At 44.2% G+C, this 11,138-nt stretch overlaps 1 protein-coding gene across 3 annotated transcripts in view; it reads right to left on the bottom strand.

Moving 5' to 3' along the window:
• The window catches only part of Mpp7 (MAGUK p55 scaffold protein 7), a 188,184-nt gene extending 185,020 nt beyond the window's left edge, over positions 1-3,164 (bottom strand). For 2 of the 3 annotated variants that reach the window (XM_090319103.1, XM_090319102.1), the window contains exon 1: positions 2,974-3,163. The gene's annotated coding sequence lies outside the window, so the exon portion shown is untranslated. Of the gene's footprint in view, positions 1-2,973 lie in introns of all 3 variants that reach the window. The other variant, XM_090319105.1, reaches the window with a different exon arrangement.
• Positions 3,165-11,138: the final 7,974 nt, after the last annotated feature.

Below are 11,138 nucleotides of genomic sequence, written 5' to 3' on the forward strand. Positions count from 1 at the left end.
GATTTGATAACATTCTCCTAAAAGAATAGAAAAATTTATCAAGTGAGTGTTCAACAAAAGAACCTTTCACATGCTTGTTTTTTTTTTAAAACCTAAGTTATCTGTTCATAGGCAATAGCACAACATGGTTCAAATAGCTCAGTCCCACATCATATAAGATTTAAATAAAGCATAAGCCATTAAGAAATTAAGTTCAAGCTTACCTAAATAAGAATCAATAAAGCTACACTCCAAATGGGGAACCAGAAAGTTTTACGTTGAAGGTTCTTTTTTTAATTACTAGCAATTACTTTCCCTTCAAGCCTGTTCTTCCAAATACTCTCATTTAATAAAAACTCACTTAAGCCATTTCCTGCTATGGAAGCTGAAGCTTCAGTACCTTTGACGTGCGTATAACAGTAATGATAACTGAGATAAACAACGTGCTTAAAATCCCGTGGAATCACGGGATTGGGTGCACCATCTAGTGAAAGTCTAATTAATTTTACAAAAAGAAAGATAAAATGTAGAAATCTTGACAAGCCTGGAGGGCTGGAAAGAAGTCTCAGATAGAATACAGGAAAACACAGCATAGACAGCCAAAAGGTCTTATCAATTTTCCCTGCAGGGCAGGAAGGCTAGAGCTCAAAGGAAGATTCCTTTCTCCTTACAAATTAACACACCAGCCAATACAGGTTTTATTATGGAAATTTTTGCTTGAGTCTAATTGACAGCAAAGTAAAAGTAAAGCCATGCAGAAAGAACAAGGCAAAACTAAGAAGGTTCACATAAGGAATGCCTTGTATGTTATGCAAGTGATGTCAAAATGTACCTGCAACATGTTAAGATGTAGACATCACAAGACAAAGTACTGCATCATGATAAAGAGCAGTACATGCAGTACATTCCTATGTTCCCCATACATAGCAGCCCTAACAAAAACCTAACAATTCTCTAGATTTCTCTAAAGTCTGACATCATTCAAAACGTCACCCCTCAAAAACTCATCCACACCTGCTCTATATCCACCTCTAAAATCCCTTCAGCTATTCTGATTAAGAAACGATTGCTACACTACATGTTTGGCCTTTCCATAAATTTACAATGAAGATTTTCCACCAAGTCTTAAGTCATGATCAAAATGCACCATATTTTGTTTTCCTTACGCACACTGATTATAGCAATTCTATTTACAAAACACCACTGAGATCCATTGGTAGGCTAGAAGTTCTCTGCTTTGAAAAGTCCCTTTCCCTCTATTTATTGATTTCTTCGCTTATTTATTTCTGTGCCAATACAGGAGCTTGAACTCAGAGCCGCTCACTCTCCTTTTCACTTCTCAAGACTGACTGATGCTCTACCACTTGAGCCACAGCTCCAATTCTCTCCTGCAATTTAAAATAGAGGTTCTCACAGAAAAATCACTGTTTTATTTTTCATTTGCCTAAGTGGAAAATTACCTTCCTGGTGAAATTCAAACTACCTTAGAGGAAAAGGAGACCCAAAACACAGTAATTCTTTACTTGAAAATAACCATCTCTATCTCTAACTTATGCCTTGTGATAAATGAGTATGCAGAAGCTTCCGTGAAGTGGGGATTTACCTAGATGTTGGATTCATTCTAGTTATAAAATGATGTTGGGAGTCAAGAGACCGGGGTACAGTTCCCTTCATCTCTAGAGCTTTGGTCCGCCTTCCCTGTAATATGGCCATGCCATGTGTAGTCTAGTGGGAACAAGTGATACAGGGCTAAATCTGGGAGACTGCTGAGTTTTCTCAGTGAACAGATCTAAATAGAGATAATACTATCACGTGGAACAAGTGTACCCACAGAGGGAGATTTCCAGTCATCACTGAGTAATAACCCCTTGTGAATAAATGACTCTTGAACAGGCCAAAGCACAAGTACTTTGTGGAGGCGAGCAGGGGGAGAGGACAGAAGAAGTGTACTGGGCTTTTTTGGAAGTCACTCTCAGCAGGAGCCACAGCTGGATTTTCGTTGTGGTGGTTTGGTTTTGAAGTTAGGAAGGTAAGTCCCTCTGACTTTCCAGCCCAGGCTAGGCCTCCAACCGCCACCCTCAGATCTCAGCCTCTGGAGCAGCTAGATTCAGGGTTAGAGGAGTGAGCCACACACAGAGTGCTGTCAAATGTACTTCTGAATTCTCTAAGGATTGGCACAGTATCGCCCCGCCAAGAGGAGCAGGTGCAGCCCTAAAGCCAGAGATTGCCTTGAGAGACGCTTTTATCATTATTATTAGGATAATCATATTATTATCTAAAGAATCACAACTCCAATCCCCCCCCCTAGGCAGAATGACAGCTGAGAGGTCCCACCCCCACCATCCCTCAGACCTGGCATTCCCAGGCACATTCCTCCCCCCTCACCCTCCCTCGCCCCCCCACCTCCCGCCCCACTACAGCGCAGACAAAGGTGAGTCACCCCGCTGGGTCTGCTCCTCCCTGCAGAAAAGGCCCTCAAGCAGTTCACGTCCAAGGCTGGGTACTAGGAATTAAAATAAATAAATATATATATGAGATGATAAATGAATCAATAGCCTCAACCCGTACACATCACACTGCCAAGCCGGCTCCGGCCTCCAATAAATAAATGTAAATAAATAAATTATGAATTACAACCCCAAGGAGAGACGCCTATCTGATTTAGGGGACGGGGCGGGGGGGGGGGGACAGCTCCTAATCGCTACTTGTCCCCAGATCCTGCTCCCGCCGGAGCCCGCCACTCAACAGCTTCCCTCCACCTGCCAGCCCGCCCGGCCTGCCCTCGGGTCCGCGTCCCCCTCTGCCCCCCCACCGTCCCCCTCCAGCCCCCGTCCCGCCTCGCCTCCCCGCAAGGTGCAGCCCCCGCCGCCCCCGCCGCCCCCGCGGCTCCCCGCAGGCTCCCGCGACCCCGGCCTCGGCCCGCGCGCCCCAGCCACGCCACGCGCACCGACCCCGAACCTCGAGAAGGCGCCGCAGTCCCCGGTGCCCCATTACCTGCTCCGGGCTATCCGGGGCCGCCGCGAGTGCGCTAGATCGGGGCCCCCGCCACCACGATCCCCGAGGCGAGCCGGCAGCGAGGACGGACGCCGCCAAGGACAATCAGGAGCCGGCGGTCGGCAGCGCCGCGGCGGGCGCGGGACGCACGAGCCCAGGGGGAGCCCGGCCCCCACCTCCCGCCCGGCGAGTAACCGACTCGGCCCCCACCCTCGGGGGGGCGGGGACGCGGGCGAGGGGCGGGGCCGGGCTCGGAGGGGCGGGGCCGGGCGCGGCTAGGGAGGGACCGCCCCCTGGGCGGAGCCTCCGCAGGCGCTTTGTCAAAGGAGCCTGCTGATAGGCTATAAAAGGAATCAGCGACTCGGACTTGAAGTGGGCCTCTCGGAAAGGAAGCTCCCATTGGCCGGCGAGGGAAAGCAAAGCCGGGCTCTGATTGGTGGAGCCGCTACGGCTCTTCCTCCTAACCCGCCCAGTTGGCTTGCCCTTGGTTTCTCAGTCCCAGGTGGCTGCGGAAAGCTGTTTGAAGAGCAAACAATGTCTCCCAGGCGAACCCCGAAACCTTTGCAGGTTAAGAGCTTTCTCTTTTCCATGAAACGCATCGATTTTCGTGCGAACTTAGTAAATATCATCTAAGCGCTGACATCGCATGCGTTTACCCAGGTCTGGCGGTGCGTTTATTAAACTATGTCGCATGAGGCTCAAGCCTGTCATCCTGGCTGCTCGGAAAGATGAGATCTGATGATCGTGGTTCGAAGCCAGCCCAAGCAGAAAACGCTGCGAGGCTCATATCTCCACTTAACCACCAGAAAGCCAGAAGTGGATCTGACTCAAGTGGTCGAGTGCCAGCTTTGAGTTGATAAATCTAAGAGACAGAGCCCAGGCCCTGAGATCTGCACCAGCATCAAAAATAAAGAGATTTAGAAGGATGTTATTATACTTGAAGAAATGGCATAAAATGTGTTAAACTTTGCTGAGATTTTGTCTGTGCCATAGTGAACGTGTATTCTTTTCATAATTAGAAAATAATGCATTTCTAAACAAAAAAAGAATAAACTTAGGTGCAGCGAAAGATAAAGGCACATATTGAAAATGTATAAGTTTTCTACAATAGAAGAAAATACAGTAAGTTCGGCATCAGTAAAGATAAATATGATGTTAAGCCAGACGTGCCTAATTTAATCTTAGCTTCTTAGGAGGCTAATATTCTGAGGATCCTGGCTCTAAGCCAACCTGACCAGAAAAAGCGTGGAGACTTCAACTCCAAAATAAATAGCAAAAGGCAAAGCTGGACCGCAGCTGTTCCAATGATATACCACCGCCTTCTGAGCAAGCAAATGGAGTGTGGGAAGGCAAATACATAGAGGAACTGGTACCAACTCCTTTGGCTCACATAAAGAACTACTCCACACATGACAAAGGAACCCACATCCTTCCTGAGTAACTACTGTTTATGCAGCGCAGAATGTAGATAGCACTCTGTGTAAATAGAACTAGTATAGGGAAACTCTCTCCAACAGGAAGAATGTAGGATGATGTGATGTGATATAGACTTTGAACAATTAAAAGCTGAGAGGCAAAAGTACTGAGATAAGGATCAGTGACCCTCAGTTCAAGTCATCTGAGCTGTCAGACAAATTCAATCAGGTCTGTTGTCATTCCTGAGCAGTTTTAAAAGGATAAAGCTGTAAGGAAACATCACAACAAAATCTCTTTGTATAATTATTATAGATTAAAAGAAGAAAGGGGAATTAAAATGAAAAGTAAAAGAGTATAAACAGACCTCACCTAGAAACTACCCTCAAATAACTCCTATTAGCTGTCTTACTATCCTGTTTCTTCTTGTCATCCTCAATGATATTCTAAAACAGGCCATTTGAAATTATGCAACTTCAGCAGGTGTGGTAGTACACACCTGTAATCCTAGTACTAGGAGGACAGAAACAGGAGAATCAGGAGTTGACAGATAGCCTGAATTACATAGCCAGATAGACCATGTCACTAAACAAACAAAAAAAAAGGAAAAGGAAAATGAAGAGAAAAGGAAAACATAAATTCACTTCCACCACCAACTTCATAAATTGCATAATAGCAATAGTAATCCACACAAATTACATGAATAATAACATAATTCATGGAGATCCACAAAAAAATGAAGAATGACCAAAAAAGACCTAAGGAAAGGAAAAATGATAAAGCTGGAAAGAGATATTGCAACAAACTAAGGTAAAGAGAAACTTGAAAAGGAGTTAGGACAAAACGTTGACTCAAAGAAAAAGAACAAATCCTTTCGTTCTTACTTCCTGAGAAAAAGGTAAAACCCTTCAGGGGACAGAGTAAATCATTACCTAACAGAATTTCTATTCTAAACAGTCATCTCAAGATAGGTGTCCAAGAGTTAAGTATTCCGAGCAAATTGCTTCCTGTTCATTTACAGTCATTTTCTACATTTTTTTCTTGTATTTTAAATTGTTTTCTTGGCTGATACCAGGGTTTGACTCAGAACGCCATACTTGTTAGGTATATTCTCCACCATTAAGCCACATCTCCAGTCCTTACTGGATTGATTATTTTGTAAATGGGATCTTCTTTCTTACCTAAGCATGCACCTTGATTTCATCTTCAGTGTTTAGGCTTTCCATCACAGCTTGTATGACAGGCTTATAGCACCACACCCAGCTCTTCAATTGAGATGAATCTCTCAGACTTTTCTGCCCTAACTGGCCTGGAACCACGATCTTGTTCCCAAATAACTGTGAACCATGGATGCCCTGCTAATTCATTTTGTACTTGTGTAAGAAAAAAAATAGGAATTTAGCATTCTGTAGCATAAACAAATTGTGAAGACCTCCAAAACTCTCTCCGGCAGTAATGCTTGAAAGTGGGCTACTAAGAGCTGGGAATATGGCTTATCGGTAGAATGCTTGCCTAGCATGCATAAAGTCCTGGGTTCAATTCCTCAGTACCACATAAACATAAAAAGCCCTAAGTAATGTTGTGGCTCAAGTGGTAGAGTGCTAGCCTTGAGCAAAAGAAGCTGAGGGACAGTGCCCAGGCTCTGAATTCAAGCCCCAGGACTGGCAAAAAAAAAAAAAAAAAAAAAGAAGAAGAAGAAGAAGTAGGGACCAGAAGCATAGCCTAGTGGTAGAGCACTTGCCTAGCATGCTTGAAGATCCGAGTGTTCGATTCCTCAGGACCACATACCCAGAAAAAGCCAGAAGTCGTGCTGTGGCTCAAGTAGTAGAGCTCTAGCCTTGAGAAAGCCCAAGGATGGTGTCGAGACCCTGAGTTCAAGACTCGGGACTGGCCAAAAAAAAAAGTGTAATATTAACATTTTTACTTGAAAATTAAATAATGTAACTGTCCAAGATTATTTACCTATTCATCTAAAGGGCAATCAATATTAATCATCTCATTCTAAGTCCTCAAACTATAGCCTTAAACAAGTCAGACCTGAAGCTGCTTTTATAAGAAGACAGATAACCCAAACCAGTAGACAGATAACTTTGCAGAGTAGAACAACAAAGAAATCTGCGGGGGGGGGGGGGAGTTAGTGACCAGGAGACTGGAGGAGAGACATTATTTTAGGAAGGAAGGAAGAAATGTTCTTAAGATTTCAGTTGCCACTGAAGTGAGGAAACGGAGACTTTGCAAAAGTCTAGAGCAGAGGAAACAACAGGACCACAGCCCTGAAATACCAAGAAAAGTCATCTGTACCTCCCTAGAGAAACAGAGGTGTGAACAGCCTGGCCACCACAAAAAGTGGCACCAACCAGATCAGAGGGACACTGAGCCCTGATGGGCAATTGAAGAAGTTTTGTGGTTTACTGCAAGGATTCCTGACAGGAGTAATCTTAATAAGATCCTAATATTGGTGTAAAAGCATTCGTTTCTGGCTCCTAAATAGCTACATAACAGGATAAAGGTTTTCCAGAGCTTCATTCTCACCTACAAAATAAGGAGCATGGATGTTAGGGGCAGAACCAACATCCCTGTACATGAGCTCCTCCCCAAAGGAAGAGCCTGAGCTGATTAACAGACACTCATGCGATCACACATATCCACCATCCAGGGAAAGCCTTACATGCTGTTTACACTAAAAATAATTGAGAGCCAGCCAGGCACCTGTGGCTCACACCTGTAATCCTAACTACTCAAGAGACTGAGATCTGAGAATGCAGGTTCAAAACCAATCCTAGCAGGAAAGTCCGTGAGATTCTTATCTCCATTTACCCACCAAAAAAACTAGAACTGATAGATCCTTGGGGGATAAAAAGCTCAGGGGCAGTGCCTAGGCTATGAGTTTAAGCCCCAACACTGGCACAGAAAAAAAAAAAGAAAGGTGAAAGCTAAAGGTTTGATGCTAATTGCCAGCTTTCTCTAGAAATCTACTTCAGTTGGCTTCCAGTTGCCCAGAATCCTCCTTGTCTCTTCCAGTTTCTAATTGCCATTCCCTTTAGCTTGACTGAGTCTTAAGGAATAATAAAAAAAAGTTCTGGTCAATTTAATATCGCAGATATACAGAATTTGAGGGGGAAGGAGAATTGTTCAGTTGGTTAGTTGGTTTGGGGGGGTTTTGTTTTGTTTTTTGATTCAATGGTCTCACAACATACCCAGTCTGCACTGTGTATGTGTCACACACACATATACAAACACGATCAACCTTTCCTAGTAAGGTCCCATGCAGGTAAGCAGGTAGGCAGGCAGGCAGGCAGGAAAAGGGCTCTCTGTCTCCCTTTCTGTCACCCCAGATCATCTTTCCAATCCATAATCAGGAGCATCCATGTCCTTGCTGAACTGCTATTGCTGGCAGCTTTGCTTTCCAAGTTTGGCCAGTGACTAACTTCAGCTTGGTGTTTTGGGACATTCTTAGAGAACTGTGCTTGAAGCCAATGCTGAGGCTGACACCGGTCTCCCTAGCCACGCAGGGATGCTAAGATCTGAGGATTGTGCTTCCAAGCCAGACTGGGCAAGAAAAAAAAAAAAAAGAGTTTGTAAGACTGAGCTCAAGTGGGAGGGGGGAGGGAGAAGGAAAGAGTGGGGGGGCTGTGATTGAAATGCTTGAAACATCTAACTGTTCCATTGTTCCTCTCTAAGACTCTCCGCCATATGCAATGTACCTTACGGGCCTCGTGGTATGGATTTTTCCAGTTTAAGGGAGAGGAGAGCTTGGGCAGGATACAAACATCTCTAATCCAGCTCTTGTTCATAAATGGTGCTCACATGGTCCTCAGGAATTCCCATCCCAGGGCATTCTCTCTCCACCCTCATCCACTGCATGTGGCCTCTCAGCCCTACATGGGGCACGTCAACCTCAGACACTCCAAATTCTTAGAGTGCCCAGATCACATTGTTCTCATGGTTCTAATGAGGACGGTGACATGAGCGTGAGGACAGCATCTTGAAGGGGTTGTTAAGAAATTTGGGTCAATGCTTCCTTTGAGGACAGAAAAACTCCTTCACTGATGCTTTCCTGATCTCCCTCCTCCACCTTTTGTGATCCTATTTTGAGTAAAAACTTTTTAAAAGCAGTTTATTTATTTATTTATTTATTTTTGCCAGTCCTAGGGCTTGAACTCAGATTCTGAGCACTGTCTTTGGGCTTTTTCCTCAAGGCTAGCACTCTGCCACTTGAGGCACAACATCACTTCTGACTTTTCTATGTATGTGGGACTGAGGAATTGAACCTGGGTCTTCATGCATGCTAGGCAAAGCACTCTACCACTAGGCCAAACTCCCTGTCCTGAGTAAAGAGTTTTTAAGAGTCATCAAGATCTTGTCTAGGGTGTCAGGGGCTCAAACTCTTCCTACTCAGAAAGCTAATAACTGAAGAGTGCTATTTGAAGCCAGATCAGGGAAATAAGACCATGAAACTCATTCATTTGTTTGTTGTTTGTTTGTTTTTGTCTGTTGTGGACCAGAACTCTGGGCCTGGGTGTTGTCCCTGGGCTCTTCAGCTCAAGGCCCTATCACTTTGAACCACAGCATTACTTTTACTTACACTTCCAATTTTCTAGTGGTCTCAAGGACTTTCCTGCCTGATCTGCTTTGAATGGAGGTCCTTAAATCTCAGCTTCCTGAGTAGCTAAGATTATAGGCATGAGCCACCAGCGCCTGCCCTGAGACTCCTTATTTCAAGAATAGTTTTCTTGTTGTTATAAAGAAGTTACAGTTAACCAGACACAGTGGCTCACATCTGTAACCCTAGCACTAGAGTCCGTGAGCTGTGGCTCAAGGGGTATGGCGGTAGTCTTGAGCTGAAGAGCTCAGGGACAGTGCCCAGGCCCAGAGTTCAAAAGAAGAAGAAGGAGGAGGAGGAGGAGGAGGAGGAGGAGGAGGAGGAGGAGGAGGAGGAGGAGGAAGAGGAGGAGGAGGAGGAGAACATTTAATGAAGAAGAAGAAGAAGAAGAAGAAGAAGAAGAAGAAGAAGAAGAAGAAGAAGAAGAAGTTACAGTTACATAAATCAGGAAATAAAAGAGTACATTCCTATTTTGAATAGTATCCCCAGCATCACCCCTTCCCCCACTCTCTCCCAGTTTTTCCCATCCATCCTCACCCACAAGTTGTACAGTTCATTTTCAACACAGTGTCCCGTGGGTACCACCGGTACCTTTGTTCATCCTTTGTCTTTCCATTTCTGTGCCCCCCCCAACACCCCCTCCCAAACTGTGAGACTCTAGTTTACATTTAACTAGCAAAAGGCCAGAAGTGGAGGTATGGCTCAAGTGGTATAGTGCCATCCTTGAGTGAGAGACAACTGAGAAGGCAATGCCCTCAGTTCAAGTCTCAAAATTGGCAGAAAAAAATAAAAATGATAAATGTTGGCTAAATTTCCCTTGAAGATGTGTTTCTCAGTCTCAAAAACCAAATGAATCTTTCAAGTTTCCCATTTGTTGTCTCTGTCTCAGTCAAAATTTGCTTCCATCTTGTCATACCACCTAATACAAACCTATAAAAAAAAAACTACTTTAATTAATACTATGGACATAAGGGCTTAAAAAAAATGTTCTCTTCAATCACTCTTGAGCACTACTAAGGAAGACAAGAGTCTGAATCCATCTTTAAGCCCAGACCTCATGTTAACAAACATAAGAGTAAATGTTAATAAGCTATCACACACAGCCTTGCCCTACTTTGTCTATTATAAGACTGTTTCCTTCAAATTTTATCTAAACTCTGCCCCTCATCTAAATCCTCAATTCCTTTGTTAGGTGAGGCTCCTCAGTCCCCTGCCAACTTCCCCTTGTTTACAAATTCGCCACCCAGCTGAGACCACAAGTGAGGCTTTGTCATAAAAGGCCACTTCAGGGGCTGGAAGTTTGGCCTTGTGGTAGAGTGCTTGCCTAGCATGCACGAAGACCCGGGTTCGGTTCCTCGTTACCCTACATACATAGCAAAAAGCTGGAAGTGGTGCTGAGGCTCAAGTGGTAGAGCTCTAGCCTTGAGAAAGTCCAAGGACAGTGCTCAGGCCCTGAGCTCAAGCCCACAACTGGCAAAAAAAAAAAAAAGGCCACTTCTCTCAACCACAGGCTGGCTGCCCCCACCACAGCACTCACTTTTCCAGGTTCCTTCTATGGCCACACAAACACTTCACCACCAAATTACTATCACCAGAATCCTGAAATTTCAATTATGCAAAGCAGCATAGGCATGTGTATACAGGAAAAGAAACATCTCACATTTGCAACAAAATAAAAAATTGATAATTACCTCATTCCAATAACTTAAAAGGGGATTACATTTTCCAGAAAGGCTTTTCCAGGCATGAAATACCATTGCAGATTTTCCTACGCCACTCTTTTTTTCAACCAAATATGCATTCCTAACTGTCCCCCAGTAGAGCAGGAATTCTGTTCATTAGGGCATGTAACTGTTATCTTTGGAAGAAGTGAGAATCAAGCCTTTATTCCTTGTTAATCTCACAGACCTCCTTATCAAAATTCAAAGTCTTTAAGTTCGGGATATATATATATTTCCCTCTGAGCTTGACCAGTAGCTTACCCTGTAATCCTAGCTACTGAGGAAACTAAGATTTGAAGATTGTAGTTTGAAAGCAGCCTAAGCAGTAAAGTCTTTGAGACTCTTATCTCCAATTAACTAGCAAAAAGCCAGAATTGGTGTTATATGGTTTAAATGGTAGTGTTAACCATAAATAAAAAGGCTCAGGG

Source organism: Megascapheus bottae, chromosome 26, assembly GCF_031878675.1.
Source record: "Megascapheus bottae isolate mThoBot1 chromosome 26, mThoBot2.hap1, whole genome shotgun sequence".
NCBI lineage: Eukaryota > Metazoa > Chordata > Mammalia > Rodentia > Geomyidae > Megascapheus > Megascapheus bottae.